The 14,609-nt window shown below is 39.6% G+C and overlaps 1 protein-coding gene across 1 annotated transcript in view; it reads right to left on the bottom strand.

The window, feature by feature from the left end:
• LOC127624978 (fibrosin-1-like protein) overlaps window positions 1-14,609 on the bottom strand; it is a 325,886-nt gene that overhangs the window by 228,587 nt on the left and 82,690 nt on the right. The window lies entirely within an intron of this gene.

The raw sequence follows: 14,609 nt of genomic DNA on the forward strand, positions 1-14,609 counted from the left end.
GCTATACTCAAGGTATTGCCGAACAAGTTAGCTCATTACTGTCGTGCCCACCACCACACACAAATACACACACACACACCCACATTCACATCCACATCCACACACCATTATTGATGAGATCGCTCTAGCAAATGGGAGCGGCAATAACAAGATTGCCACTCAAGTCGCTAATACACTGCTGCCTCGCCCATCAACAACAGCGATCTCGCCTAAGGCACTAAAATGGTCAGAAACTGTGCTGTTGTTAAACTTAGTTGTTACCAGAAGGACCATCACACCTCCTGTGCTGGATCCCCCGCATACCCAGCTGCTGCTCAATCTGGTGATGTTATCAGACAACCTGATTCCTCTGCCACGATTCCTGTCCGGTGTGTATTTTTTATAGTGGTTTTGTTCATTATGACATTAAACGTTTTTCACCTTTTATTTAGTATGGCCTATTTGTTCATAGGGAATCAGAGAGTACAAAAGGGCATGGTGAGTCTAAGGAGTGTTGGCAAAGGTTGTTTGAAAACATACTTTATTTTTGTAATTCCGTTTGGTGCCACTAGTAGTGCGGAAATTACATACTTCACCTTTAAACAAGTGCAGAGGTATCTAAATTAGGACCCATAAAGGTGACCAATTTATTTTTCAGAGAATTAATGCATTTACATAACCAACAAAACATAACTATCAAAAATCAACTCATTATATATATATATATATATATATATATATATATATATATATATATATATATACATACATATATACATACACACACTCACCTAAAGGATTATTAGGAACACCTGTTCAATTTCTCATTAATGCAAATTATCTAATCAACCAACCACATGACAGTTGCTTCAATGCATTTATGGGTGTGGTCCTGGTCAAGACAATCTCCTGAACTCCAAACTGAATGTCAGAATGGGAAAGAAAGGTGATTTAAGCAATTTTGAGCGTGGCATGGTTGTTGGTGCCAGACGGGCCGGTCTGAGTATTTCACAATCTGCTCAGTCACTGGGATTTTCACGCACAACCATTTCTAGGGTTTACAAAGAATGGTGTGAAAAGGGAAAAACATCCAGTATGCGGCAGTCCTGTGGGCGAAAATGCCTTGTTGATGCTAGAGGTCAGAGACTGATTCAAGCTGATAGAAGAGCAACTTTGCCTGAAATAACCACTCGTTACAACCGAGGTATGCAGCAAAGCATTTGTGAAGCCACAACACGCACAACCTTGAGGCGGATGGGCTACAACAGCAGAAGACCCCACCGGGTACCACTCATCTCCACTACAAATAGGAAAAAGAGGCTACAATTTGCAAGAGCTCACCAAAATTGGACAGTTGAAGACTGGAAAAATGTTGCCTGGTCTGATGAGTCTCGATTTCTGTTGAGACATTCAGATGGTAGAGTCAGAATTTGGCATAAACAGAATGAGAACATGGATCCATCATGCCTTGTTATCACTGTGCAGGCTGGTGGTGGTGGTGTAATGGTGTGGGGGATGTTTTCTTGGCACACTTTAGGCCCCTTAGTGCCAACTGGGCATCGTTTAAATGCCACGGCCTACCTGAGCATTGTTTCTGACCATGTCCATCCCTTTATGGCCACCATGTACCCATCCTCTGATGGCTACTTCCAGCAGGATAATGCACCATGTCACCAAAGCTCGAATCATTTCAAATTGGTTTCTTGAACATGACAATGAGTTCACTGTACTAAAATGGCCCCCACAGTCACCAGATCTCAACCCAATAGAGCATCTTTGGGATGTGGTGGAGCAGGAGCTTCGTGCCCTGGATGTGCATCCCACAAATCTCCATCAACTGCAAGATGCTATCCTATCAATATGGGCCAACATTTCTAAAGAATGCTTCCAGCACCTTGTTGAATCAATGCCACGTAGAATTAAGGCAGTTCTGAAGGCTGAAAGGGGTCAAACACAGTATTAGTATAGTGTTCCTAATAATCCTTTAGGTGAGTGTATATATATATATATATATATATATATATATATATATATATATATATATATATATATATATATATATATATATATAAAAAACAGTTTACATGATATATTGACATCATTGGGTTTTTCCACTCTTATCATCAAAAGGTGTGTGTGTGTGTGTATATATAAATACTTTATATAATGTATATATTAGTGCTGTCAGAGTTCATGCTTTAACAAACGTGATTAATTAAAAAAAAAAATGTTTTACCATTTACCATTAATACAGCATAAACACTGGTTTGAAGAGCAGAATCTTTGTAATGTGTACACCTGGAGTCATTACACTGATGGACACTTCACAACAACACACACACACACACACACACACACACACACACACACACAGTTTGGTTTCCATGTTTTATGGGGACTTTCCATAGACATAATGGTTTTTATACTATACAAACTTTATATTCTATCCCCTAAACCTAACCATACCCCTAAACCTAACCCTCACAGAAAACTTTATGCATTTTTACATTTTCAAAAAACATAATTTAGTATGATTTATAAGCTGTTTTCCTCATGGGGACCGACAAAATGTCCCCACAAGGTCAAAAATTTCGGGTTTTACTATCCTTATGGGGACATTGGTCCCCACAAAGTGATAAATACACGCTCACACACACACACACACACACACACACACACACACACACACACACACACACACACACACACAAAAGTGCTTCCAAGTCAAATAAAATTATGGGGAAAGGAGCTCTTTGCTATTTGATGTACAAAACAAGCCCAGATGGCACTTGTGATAGAAATCAAGTATTTTTCAGCCTATGTAAGGCACATTTTAATTACCACAGAAGCACGTCAAGTCTTAACTATAACCAAAACGCTTGATACTGGAGTTGCCACCCTGATGTGACTCATGAACGTGGCTTTGCGATTGCTGTGACAAAGTGGATAGCTACAGTCTACCGGCTGATTAATATTGTGGAGGATGAGAGTTTAAGAGATTTAATGTCCATTTCAATAAATATGCAACCTAGATCTTTTAACTAGTCAAAATCGCATTCAGACTTTGGGAATCGTTTGATATTGCTTGAATTGGTGCTATTTTAGTGCATTTCTATCTTTATACTGTGGAAGTCTTTATTTTGCAAAACGTAAATAAAGCATTATATTGTTACATATTGTTTTGCTTTCTTTCCTAAGAAGCAAATAAATGCATTTTGATAGGAAAATAAGTACATATAGTGTTACTACAAAACATTATGTGATTAATCATGATTAAAATTATTTGTCCATTTGCTTACAATATCCAAACCTATACAAGGGGTATGAAAGAATTATGTTCAGACAGGTAATACTTCTGCCCTTATCTCAACCTCTGTAGGGCAATATCAACCGGAACATGCAATTCAATCAGACCTTTTTACAGTCTCCTTCCTAGATGACCCATCTGACTAAGGACATCAAGAGGACATAAAGCCTGCAAGTGTATGACTGTCTTTCATTAAGCACAACACAAAATGAAAAATGTTAATAAACATCCTTTTCTGTCTTTTAATCTATATCTACATCTATAATACAATGGCAGTTGATAGTGACTCACTTCAGAACCTAAACATATCATAGAAGCAGTCAATGTGGCTCAATCAACATATTCCAAGTTTTCTGAAGGCATGCAATAGGTTTTGGTGGAAAAATTACAATTAATCCTAAAAAAGTACTAAATATGGGTTTGAAAATACATGAGGGTATTATTATTAGGAAAGTATGCCAGAATTTAAATATTTTAACTTTCTCTTTAAGAAAGCATTTTTCAAATGCCAGTTTGGTTAATCGTTCTGGCACTCTGTGCTAATGCTCATCATGGGAAGCATTTCATGCTGTCACTCAGCTTCCTGAACTTCCTGTCTACCACAACTAGATTCCACTCTCCTACAAGCGTCTGTGAAATAGATTTTTGCATAGAGCTCATCACAGCTGAAATGGAGCACATAATAAGCTTTAATTAAGAAACCCAACATGTCCTATACATATTCATCCTTCTTAAACAAATAAAGGCAAGGGCAAAAAAATCAACACAAAAAACGAAATCTTGACACCATCTGGAAAGACTTTTTGAATCGCTGGCGAATGCTGAGCCATGTGGAGTAAATTAACACAGCTCACTCTCAACGACCACAAGGCCTCCAAAGGAACAAGCACAAAAACCGCTGAGATTTGATGGGATATTGAAAGAGAGAGAGTTTATTCCACTCCATCATACTTCTCTTAGTCGCCTGCATCTTGTTAAGAGGCATGTCCTCAAATCTGGCAACTCCTTGAGAATATCTGGCAACCTAAACCTCACCACCACAGGAAGACTGTGGTTACTCGACTGACTCTCAATTTCCACTGTTGCTCTTTATCCACTATGTAATGTAACAAAACATAAAAAGGCAGTACAAACAAATTAAAGAGTGTGTGACGGGAATCTGCAGGGAAGTTTATGTATTTTTATAATGTATTTTGTATGTTTGTACAGTATTTTGGCTGAAATAATGACGTCCCACATATAGTCCACCATCATACGTTTACAGATGCCACTTGGTTTGATATTTTGCTATATAATGCAATAAAATAAAATACAAATTTGTCATGAATTAAATGCTGTAAAACCTGTACATCTTTAAAAAAAAAAATTATTAGAAAACAATATCAACTCAAAGAACAATAAAGACATTACCACAAACGAATAGCTATCAACAGCTTAAAGGAGATAACCTGATCTGCCTTTAGAAGACTCAGCAGGGGACGGGAAAGAGATTACATTTTGATCAAATGACATAGTGGCTTCCTCTGAATAAAAGAGATGAAGACGACAGACACACTGTGTGTTCAGTACTTTCAATAGGACTTTTAACAGAGTTTGTAGTGGTGGCTGAAAGGTTTAGGAGCTGGTTAAATGACAGATTTCAGGTTTGAATGCATGTTAGGACAGCCCAGGATGTATGGCTGAACAATCTATCTCATATATTAATCGAGATAAGATACACGGCTGCTGGAATTAACTGCTGTAATTGTGCTAGTGTCCATTACAGCATACCATTTAGGTCTACATCCATTGTGCCAAAGGGTTTATACAGCAGTCGAGCATTGTAGCCATGATTCGGATGAATGCATGAACAAGTAAGATGTTCTAAAATCAGTCTACTGGCCTATCACTAAAAACAACTTGTCCTAATGAGTGAGTTTTAATCAGATTCACAGATGCACGTTTTAAATGTCTCTTAGTTTAAATGGAAGAGGCTATCGACATTGCTTGCTGTGTAGACATCACACAATGTAATATTAGATCTGTTTAGCGGTGTAAACAGCTTTGTTTTTATATTGGAAGCATTTGTGACAATCGAGTTGGGGTGGGTAATAATATATTTTTTATGCATTGCAATATTCATTTAAACAATCTCTATATCGATTCTAAAATCCCAAGATCGATCTTTTACTCCATTTGCAAACCTCCACTGCAATGAGAGGAAATCACTTGCATTTGCCAAATTTTCAGTATAACTAAAATGTATATATTTGGCAACTGGCTGGCAAATGTTTACATTTTACTGACCAGTTTGTGTAAAACTGTAGAGTGGTGGACTATTCAGCAGCGAGATTCTTTCGCTGTGTGTTGTGAGTAAACGCTGTTTCGTGTTAGGGTTAGGTGATAATTTGTAAATTTATATTTTTGTAATGTACCTAGTTAGACAGTCCCCTGTAAAATAAACAGCATTAGATGGGAGATAATTTATTTCATATATAAGCAAAAGGGACAAGAGGTAGACCGATATATCGTTTTTTCTGATTAATCGGTGCTGATAGTTGCTTTTTGGAACAATCGGTCATTGGCAAAAATGGGTAAGGATACACGCCAGGTGCTGAGTTGCCTAATCACCAAGAGGCAGATAAGGGAAGAGCTGGGGATGCCAGAGAGGGAGAGAGACACGGCCGCTCTGTGTGTTTTATGTTGCTGTGTTTTCAGTTTGATGTTCTGTTTGATTAAAGATTTGTTAATTGTTAATTCAGTTCCTGCATCCTCCTTTCCCAAACAGTTACGCTGGTGCCGAAACCAGGGAAATGAGAAAGGGCAAGCTGTCTGGGAGAACTTGCCGCTGCCGTCCGCCAGGGGATGGAGTCGTCGCTGCCGTCTGCAAGGAGCCGGAGGAACTCCTGCCGTCCGCCAGGAAAAGGAGGAGCCATTGCAGTCCACCAGGGGATGGAGGACTCGCTGCCATCCACAAGGAGGCAGAGGAACCGCTGCCATTTGCCAGGGGACAGAGGAGTGGCTGTCGTCCACCAGGGAGTGAAGGAGCGGCTGAGAACTGCATGGGTGGTGTGCCCGCGGGAGCCGAAGAAGAGCGTTTCTTTTCTTTCTCTCTCTCTTCTTTCCCTCTCTGTCTCTCCCGCTTGTTCTTTCTCTTTCCCCCTCCCTCCCCTCGTCTCTCAGATTCAGGAGGAGGCGGGGATTACAATCGGGTGGCGGAATGGCAGCGTTTCCCCTCCAAGACGAAGATGAGGGAGTTACCAGGTCACGAGGATACACCCAGGAAGGGATAAGGGAAAAGCCAAGGACCCCAGAGAGAGAGAGAGAGAGAGAGAGAGAGAGACGCAGCCACTCTGTGTGTGTGTTTGTGTTGCTGTGTTCTCAGTTTGATGTTCTGTTTGATTAAAACTTTGTTGATTCGGTTCCTGTATCCTCCTTTCCCGAACGGTTACACTTTCACTCACTATAGCCCTGATTTTTAACCACTAAGCTACACCACCAAAACACAAATACGAGTAGCTTTATCCCTGCAATTAATATAATTACTTTGCTTTGAATAAAAACAGCTGCTAAATTTAATGTAAGTGGCAGTTAGGTGGTGCGTCATTTAATATACAGTGCATTCAGAAAGAATTCAGACCCCTTAATTTTTTTTGTCACAGCCTTATGTTAAAATGCTTTAAATTATTAATATTTTTCACATCAATCTACTCTCCATACCCCATATTGACTAAGCAAAAAACAGATTTTTGGTAACTTTGCAAATTTATTAAAAAGAAAAAACTGAAATATCACATTGACATAAGTATTCAGACCCTTAACTCAGTACTTAGTTGAAGCAACTTTGGCAGCGATTACAGCCTCAAGTCGGCCCAGTCTGAGGTCCTGAGCACTCTGGACCAGGTTTTCATTAAGGAGATCTCTGTATTTTGCTGTGTTCAGATTTCCTTCAACCCTGACCAGTCCCCCAGTCCCCCAGTTCCTGTCACTGAAAAACACCCCCACAGCATGATGCTACCACCCCCATGCTTAACCGTTGGGATGGTATTGCACAGGTGATGAGCGGTGCCTGTTTCCTCAAGACATGATGCTTGGGATTGAGTCCAAACCGATCAATCTTCGTTTCATCAGTCCAGAGAATCTTGTTTCTCACAGTCTGAGAGTCCATTGGGTGCTTTTTTTATGTGTCTTGCACTGAGGAGAGGCCTCCGTCTGGCAACGCTGCCATAAAGCCCAGATCGGTGAAGTGTTGCAGTGATGGTTGTCCTTCTGCAAGTTTCTCCCATCTCAACGCATGATCTCTGGAGCTCAACCAGAGTGACCACTGAGTTCTTGTTAACCTCTCTTACAAGGCCCCTCCCCCCGATTTCTCAGTTTGGCCAGGCGGCCAGTTCTAGGAAGAGTCCTAGTTGTTCCAAACCTCTTCCATTTAAGAATTATGGAGGCCACTGTGCTCTCTTGGGAACATTCAATGCAGCTGAATTGATTTTGTAGCCATCCCCAGATCTGTCCTCAATAAAATCCTGTCTGTGAGCTCTGCAGGCAGTTCCTTTGACCTCATGGCTTGGTTTTCGCTTTGATATGCATTTTCAGCTGTGAGACCTTATACAGACAGGTGTGTGCCTTTCCAAATCATGTCCAGTCAATTGAATTTGCCACTGGTAGACTCCAATCAAAGTGCAGAGACCTCTCAAAGATGATCCACAGAAATGGGATGCACCTGAGCAAAATTTCAGGGGTCATAGAAAGGGTCTGAATACGTCAATGTGATATTTCAGTTTTTTTCATTTTAATACATTTGTAAAAGTTATTAAAAAGCTTTTACATTTTTTTTTTGCTTTGTCATTATGAGGTATGTAGTGTAGATAGAAGTAAAAAAATACTAATTTAAAGTATTTTAGCATAAGGCTGCAACATAACAAAATGTGAAAAAAATGAAGGGGTCTGAATATTTTTTGAATGCAATGCATATCATGAGAAAAGTGGTACAATCACAATTTATGTCACGCTCAATAAAGAAAATTGTTTGGCCCAATGAAAAGCTATTCAAAATATTTGTAATAAGGATAGATTTAGCTTTTAGTCTCCTGCTTCAGCAGTTTCAGAAGAGATCTCAAAAATGTTATAAACTGTTCTCAGATTTGCCAAGATACCAAAGTCTAAAATCAAAAGTCAGAGATTTCAATATGAACTCATTACTAATCAAATTCTACCAAGATCAAATCATCTGAGCTATGATATCAATATTCATTTTATAGCTCTGTCCTCTTAATGCATATGAGCAGTTTTCTCATTTGTTTTCTTATTTCTCCTCTTATTTCTCAACATAACTGAGAACTCCAAGAAGTAAGCAGAATATTGCGCTACTATGGCAAACAGACATCAAAGATGAATGTTTACGATCTTGCACAGGACAACTTTGATTCTGTAAGTCAACAACTTCCTGTGCTGGTTTTATGAGAGAAACAGCATATAAACTGCAATACACATGTCAGCATTTCCACTTTTCTGTCTACATGCAGCTGTCAGCTACTAATCTTTGCATCCTTAGCTCTACGAGAGAGAGAGAATACTGAACGGACATTTAAAAAAAGGAGACACTGACTGTTATTTAAAATGAACCACAACCTCTTCAAGTCCAGCACCCTCAGAAGTCCTCTGGTTGTTTTGTGCAACAATGTTTTTATACCAGTTTTCTAAAAAAAAAAAAATGTCAAGCTCATAAGGCTCTATAAAGTCTTTTGCTTGCGTACTTGTCCTTTCCTCTTGATGTATATATATCTTGGATATATACAGGTGAAACTCGAAAAATTTGAATATCGTGCAAAAGTTCATTAATTTCAGTAATTCAACTTAAACGGTGAAACTAATATATTATATAGACTCATTACAAGCAAAGTAAGATATTTCAAGCCTTTATTTGATATAATTTTGATGATTATGGCTTACAGCTTATGAAAACCCCAAATTCAGAATCTCAGAAAATTAGAATATTGTGAAAAGGTTCAGTATTGTAGGCTCAAAGTGTCACACTCTAATCAGCTAAACACCTACAAAGGGTTCCTGAGCCTTTAAATGGTCTCTCGGTCTGGTTCAGTTGAATTCACAATCATGGGGAAGACTGCTGACCTGACAGTTGTGCAGAAAACCATCATTGACACCCTCCACAAGGAGGGAAAGCCTCAAAAGGTAATTGCAAAAGAAGTTGGATGTTCTCAAAGTGCTGTATCAAAGCACATTAATAGAAAGTTAAGTGGAAGGGAAAAGTGTGGAAGAAAAAGGTGCACAAGCAGCAGGGATGACCATAGCCTGGAGAGGATTGTCAGGAAAAGGCCATTCAAATGTGTGGGGAGCTTCACAAGGAGTGGACTGAGGCTGGAGTTACTGCATCAAGAGCCACCACACACAGACGGGTCCTGGACATGGGCTTCAAATGTCAAACGTCTTACCTGGGCTAAAGAAAAAAAGAACTGGTCTGTTGCTCAGTGGTCCAAAGTCCTCTTTTCTGATGAGAGCAAATTTTGCATCTCATTTGGAAACCAAGGTCCCAGAGTCTGGAGGAAGAATGGAGAGGCACACAATCCAAGATGCTTGAAGTCCAGTGTGAAGTTTCCACAGTCTGTGTCGGTTTGGGGAGCCATGTCATCGGCTGGTGTTGGTCCACTGTGCTTTATTAAGTCCAGAGTCAACGCAGCCGTCTACCGGGACATTTTAGAGCACTTCATGCTTCCTTCAGCAGACAAGCTTTATGGAGATGCTGACTTCATTTTCCAGCAGGACTTGGCACCTGCCCACACTGCCAAAAGTACCAAAACCTGGTTCAATGACCATGGTATTACTGTGCTTGATTGGCCAGCAAACTCGCCTGACCTGAACCCCATAGAGAATCTATGGGGCATTGCCAAGAGAAAGATGAGAGACATGAGACCAAACAATGCAGAAGAGCTGAAGGCCGCTATTGAAGCATCTTGGTCTTCCATAACACCTCAGCAGTGCCACAGGCTGATAGCATCCATGCCACGCCGCATTGAGGCAGTAATTAATGCAAAAGGGGCCCAAACCAAGTACTGAGTAAATATGCATGATTATACTTTTCAGAGGGCCGACATTTCTGTATTTAAAATCCTTTTTTTATTGATTTCATGTAATATTCTAATTTTCTGAGATTCTGAATTTGGGGTTTTCATAAGCTGTAAGCCATAATCATCAAAATTATATCAAATAAAGGCTTGAAATATCTTACTTTGCTTGTAATGAGTCTATATAATATATTAGTTTCACCTTTTAAGTTGAATTACTGAAATTAATGAACTTTTGCGCGATATTCTAATTTTTCGAGTTTCACCTGTACACATATATCCAAGCTCCTGTCATATTTTTAAAGTGTGTATTTATTTAGGGCTGATGATACAGATTTCCACTGAATGGAGCGCATTGGGAATTGGGCATTCCAAATTAGGTGAAAAAGGGGAATATATGAAATTCACTTAGAATTCCCTTATTTATCATCTTAATTTGTGCAATGTTAGTACATGTCTACGGTCTCCAAAGTAAACCAAAATTAATGACCATTAACTTCCTAAACCCCACTCAAAGATTAATCAGGATCAGAAATAAAATATTACTCTGAGGGAAATATCACTCTCCATGTACAACATCCAGCAAAAATAAATAAATAATAAAAATAATAATAATTTCCACAATTAAAAAAAAATACTTTTTTCCTTAGCAGATGTACCCAGTATCTACAGTATTTCTAAATTGTAAAATTGGCCGACATTACTGAACCACACTCTATGCTAAATTGTATCATGGTACTGTATTTGTACCAGATGTAGCACACCCTTCAGGTGTGCTACTTTATTGCTTTGGCGAAAACGTCTGACAAAATCAATTAGGCATATTCCCACCCAAGCATCTTATCAGCAAACCACTCAGACAGGAAATCAATCCAATATTCTAGCTGATGGCAAGAACTTAGAGACAGAGATTTGTAACACCACTTCAGAAATATTTATCCGTGCTCGGAGGGCACTGGGGGTGTATATTTATGTGTAAATGGTGAGCTGTTTCTGCACACGCTCAGATCAGTGGAATAAATCACTCAGTTAATGAGCAGAGTTAAATTGCATTGATTTAGCTGAGCGTTCGACAATGTGCAGGCAGCCTGGAGTTGTCAGCTCCTACATATACACACACACACACACACACACAAACTGTACAAACACATCTTCAATTAAGTCACATTGAAAGCACTATTTACAGTGATATACACAGGCACAAGGCTCACATGAATGAGAGGTCTGAAAGAGCAGTAAAAGAGTATGTTTGCTCAGCTAAATATACCTACGAGCACAACATAAATTAACTGTGGGCTTAAGGCGCTACAACTAAATATGAACCTTCTGCATGAAGAAACACAGAGGCAGTTATCATAAGCAACATTCACTATCATTTTTATTCTTGCGAAGCAACACTTATTTCTACTGGGTGAACCCATAAAAAACACCCCACTGACTCCTAAGACTTAATAAACGAATGAACGAACGAAGGAACGAACGAACGAAAGGACGAACGAACGGATGGATGGAATCCAGATGAATGGACAAGAAACTGTCCACGATGGATGTATGGATGGCTAGATAAAATGTGTCCATTGAGGTAGAATGGATGGAATCTGGAGTTACTTTTATCAAATAAAGTGCTGCATAACAGAGCATCACAGATTAGGTTTAAATGTAATACAATTAATATTGATTTATTATTATTATCATCATTAGTAGTAGTATTACAGTGAATATTACATAACTATACAGCAGTATTGTAGTCCTCAAGATCAGTCTTGTTCTCGAGACCACTTTTTAAATGTCTCGGAATCAACCAGATTTTTTATCCGTTTTATCTCGGTCTCAGACAAAGAGGACTCAGGATTTTATTTCATGACTGGTCAAGACCACAACTGCGGGGATATCACTAAATTGCCTGTGCATCGTCCGATTTATATTGTTAACATCATTAATGTGATTGGATGTAAAACTTCCAGCTTCAAATGCTAGCAATAACTTGACTCATTTCTAATTTGAAATTTGTGTTATTGTTAACGGCTGTCACCCCTCCCCATCCCCCTTCACACCAACTCAAAGAAAGTGAATGCGGGAGACAGGAGAAGAAACTGTGACTGTCTGAGAGATGTCAGACAAATCTTCTGTAATACAGTTTGGCTACCAAAACCGGTGTTTTCCAACCACTGTGCCCACTAGTGTGCCATGAAAGATTGTCAGGTGTACCATGGATAATTATCAAATTCCTCAAAATAAATAAATACCGTTTTTGTCCCGGTATATTAGTGAAGGCATAGAGGTGGTAAAAGAGTTTTTAAGTTGCCAATTCAGTATTTTTCAATTACAAAGTATTTTATGCAACCAGTTTAAATATTTTGTCCATCTTAATATTATTGTTCTAACAAACTCATCCACTGTCAAATGACACTCCTCGCATGCCCAAAAAATGATGCTTCATCATCATCATGCAATAAAATGTATACCGAGACGGCTGGGACCATGTCAAACTTTTATCGGCACTTGGAATGGAAGCATAAAGAAAGGTTAGCTAAGTGTAAGTGATGCTAGCAAAGCTAGCTAGTTAATGTTAGCAATCTGCCTCATACTGCATTCCATTTAAAATGGAAAGTCAGATTTTCCAATTTCCTACAAGGAAAAGTGCAATGGAACATCACTTGAAGTTGTAATTACAACAAGGAAAGTCATGCAGAAATTTTAAACTCAGATTTCGTCGAGATGCAGGTTCGTGACCTCACACAATCTTGTCTGCACCCAGGAAGATGTACAAAATAAGTGATACACATTCAATTGTATTAAATAATATCGATAAATTAGACAAAGTTCCTACATTACATGATATTAAATCTTGTTTACCAAACTTTAGCAGAGTAGCAGGTGTTCAAAACATGGTCAATTATGCTCTCTATTGATAATCGGACACCTGTAGCACAAATGCTAGCATTGCAGATTGTTTCTGAATTGGGTGGTTAGGAGACATCTCTGGTGACAGTCAAACACCTGCTAAGCTAACATGAGCATTGCAGTTTTGTTTCCTTTAACGTCATCTTCCGAGCATCTGCCATTGGAATTCCTTTAGTCTGAGATCAGAGATATCAAGTGGAATATCCCACATCCAATTTGAATGGAATGCAGGATCTGTACCTAAACCCATCTTCACCCCTTACCCAAAGAGATGTAGCAAGTATTAGCTATACATATTAGCTACTTGTGTATTTACCTAGGTGCACAAGCTACCTAATTTAGTTAACATATACTGAGGGATAGAGCAAATGCAGTGTTAACTTTGTGAGAGATTGAGGATACAGGCCATGTAGTGAAAATTGTTGTTCCCAAGTTACCTTTATGATTAACAATGATGAGACAGGCCATATAAAGCTATGTAACTAATGTACATAAAGTTACATCAAGGTTAGCTAATGTCAGCTCCGAAATAAATGCTACACACGAAGGTAACACTCCCTCACTTGGTTGAGAGAGCTTGAGGTGTGACAGCAGAGTGGAGACCGAGTAATGCACCTCCACTTATATGAAAAATTTACATTTTAAATAGGCTGCTTTGTTTATGTAAGTAAACAAAGTCAAAATCAAAAGTAACAGTCAGTATCTGGTGTGGCCAGTACTGCAGTGCATCTCCTCATAGACTGCACCAGATTTGCCAGTTCTTGCTGTGAGATGTAACCCCACTCTTCCACCAAGGCACTTGCAAGTTGTTGGACATTTCTGGGGGGAATGGCCCTAGCTCTCACCCTCAGATCCAACAGGTCCAAGATGTGCTCAATGCGATTGAGATCTGGGCTCTTCGCTGGCCATGGCAGAACACTGACATTCCTGTTTTGCAGGAAATCATGCACAGAACAAGCATTATGGCTGACGGCATTGTCATGCTGGGATGAGCCTGCAGGATGAGCCTGTAGGAAGGGTACCACATGCGGGAGGATGTCTTCCCTGTAACGCACAGTGTTGCGATTGCCTGCAATGACAACAAGCTCAGTCCGATGATGCTGTGGCACACCGCCCCAGACAATAATGGACCTGCTATCTCCAAATCGATCCTGCTCCAGAGTACAGGCCATGGTGTAACGCTCATTCCTTCAACGATACACGCAAGTCCGACCATCACCCCTGGTGAGACAAAACCACAACTTGACAGTGAAGAGCACTTTTAGCCAGTCCTGTCTGGTCCAGCGAAGGTGGGTTTGTGCCCATAGGCGACATTGTTGTCGGTGATGCCTGGCAAGGACCTGACTTACAACAGGCCAACA

Source organism: Xyrauchen texanus, chromosome 3, assembly GCF_025860055.1.
Source record: "Xyrauchen texanus isolate HMW12.3.18 chromosome 3, RBS_HiC_50CHRs, whole genome shotgun sequence".
NCBI lineage: Eukaryota > Metazoa > Chordata > Actinopteri > Cypriniformes > Catostomidae > Xyrauchen > Xyrauchen texanus.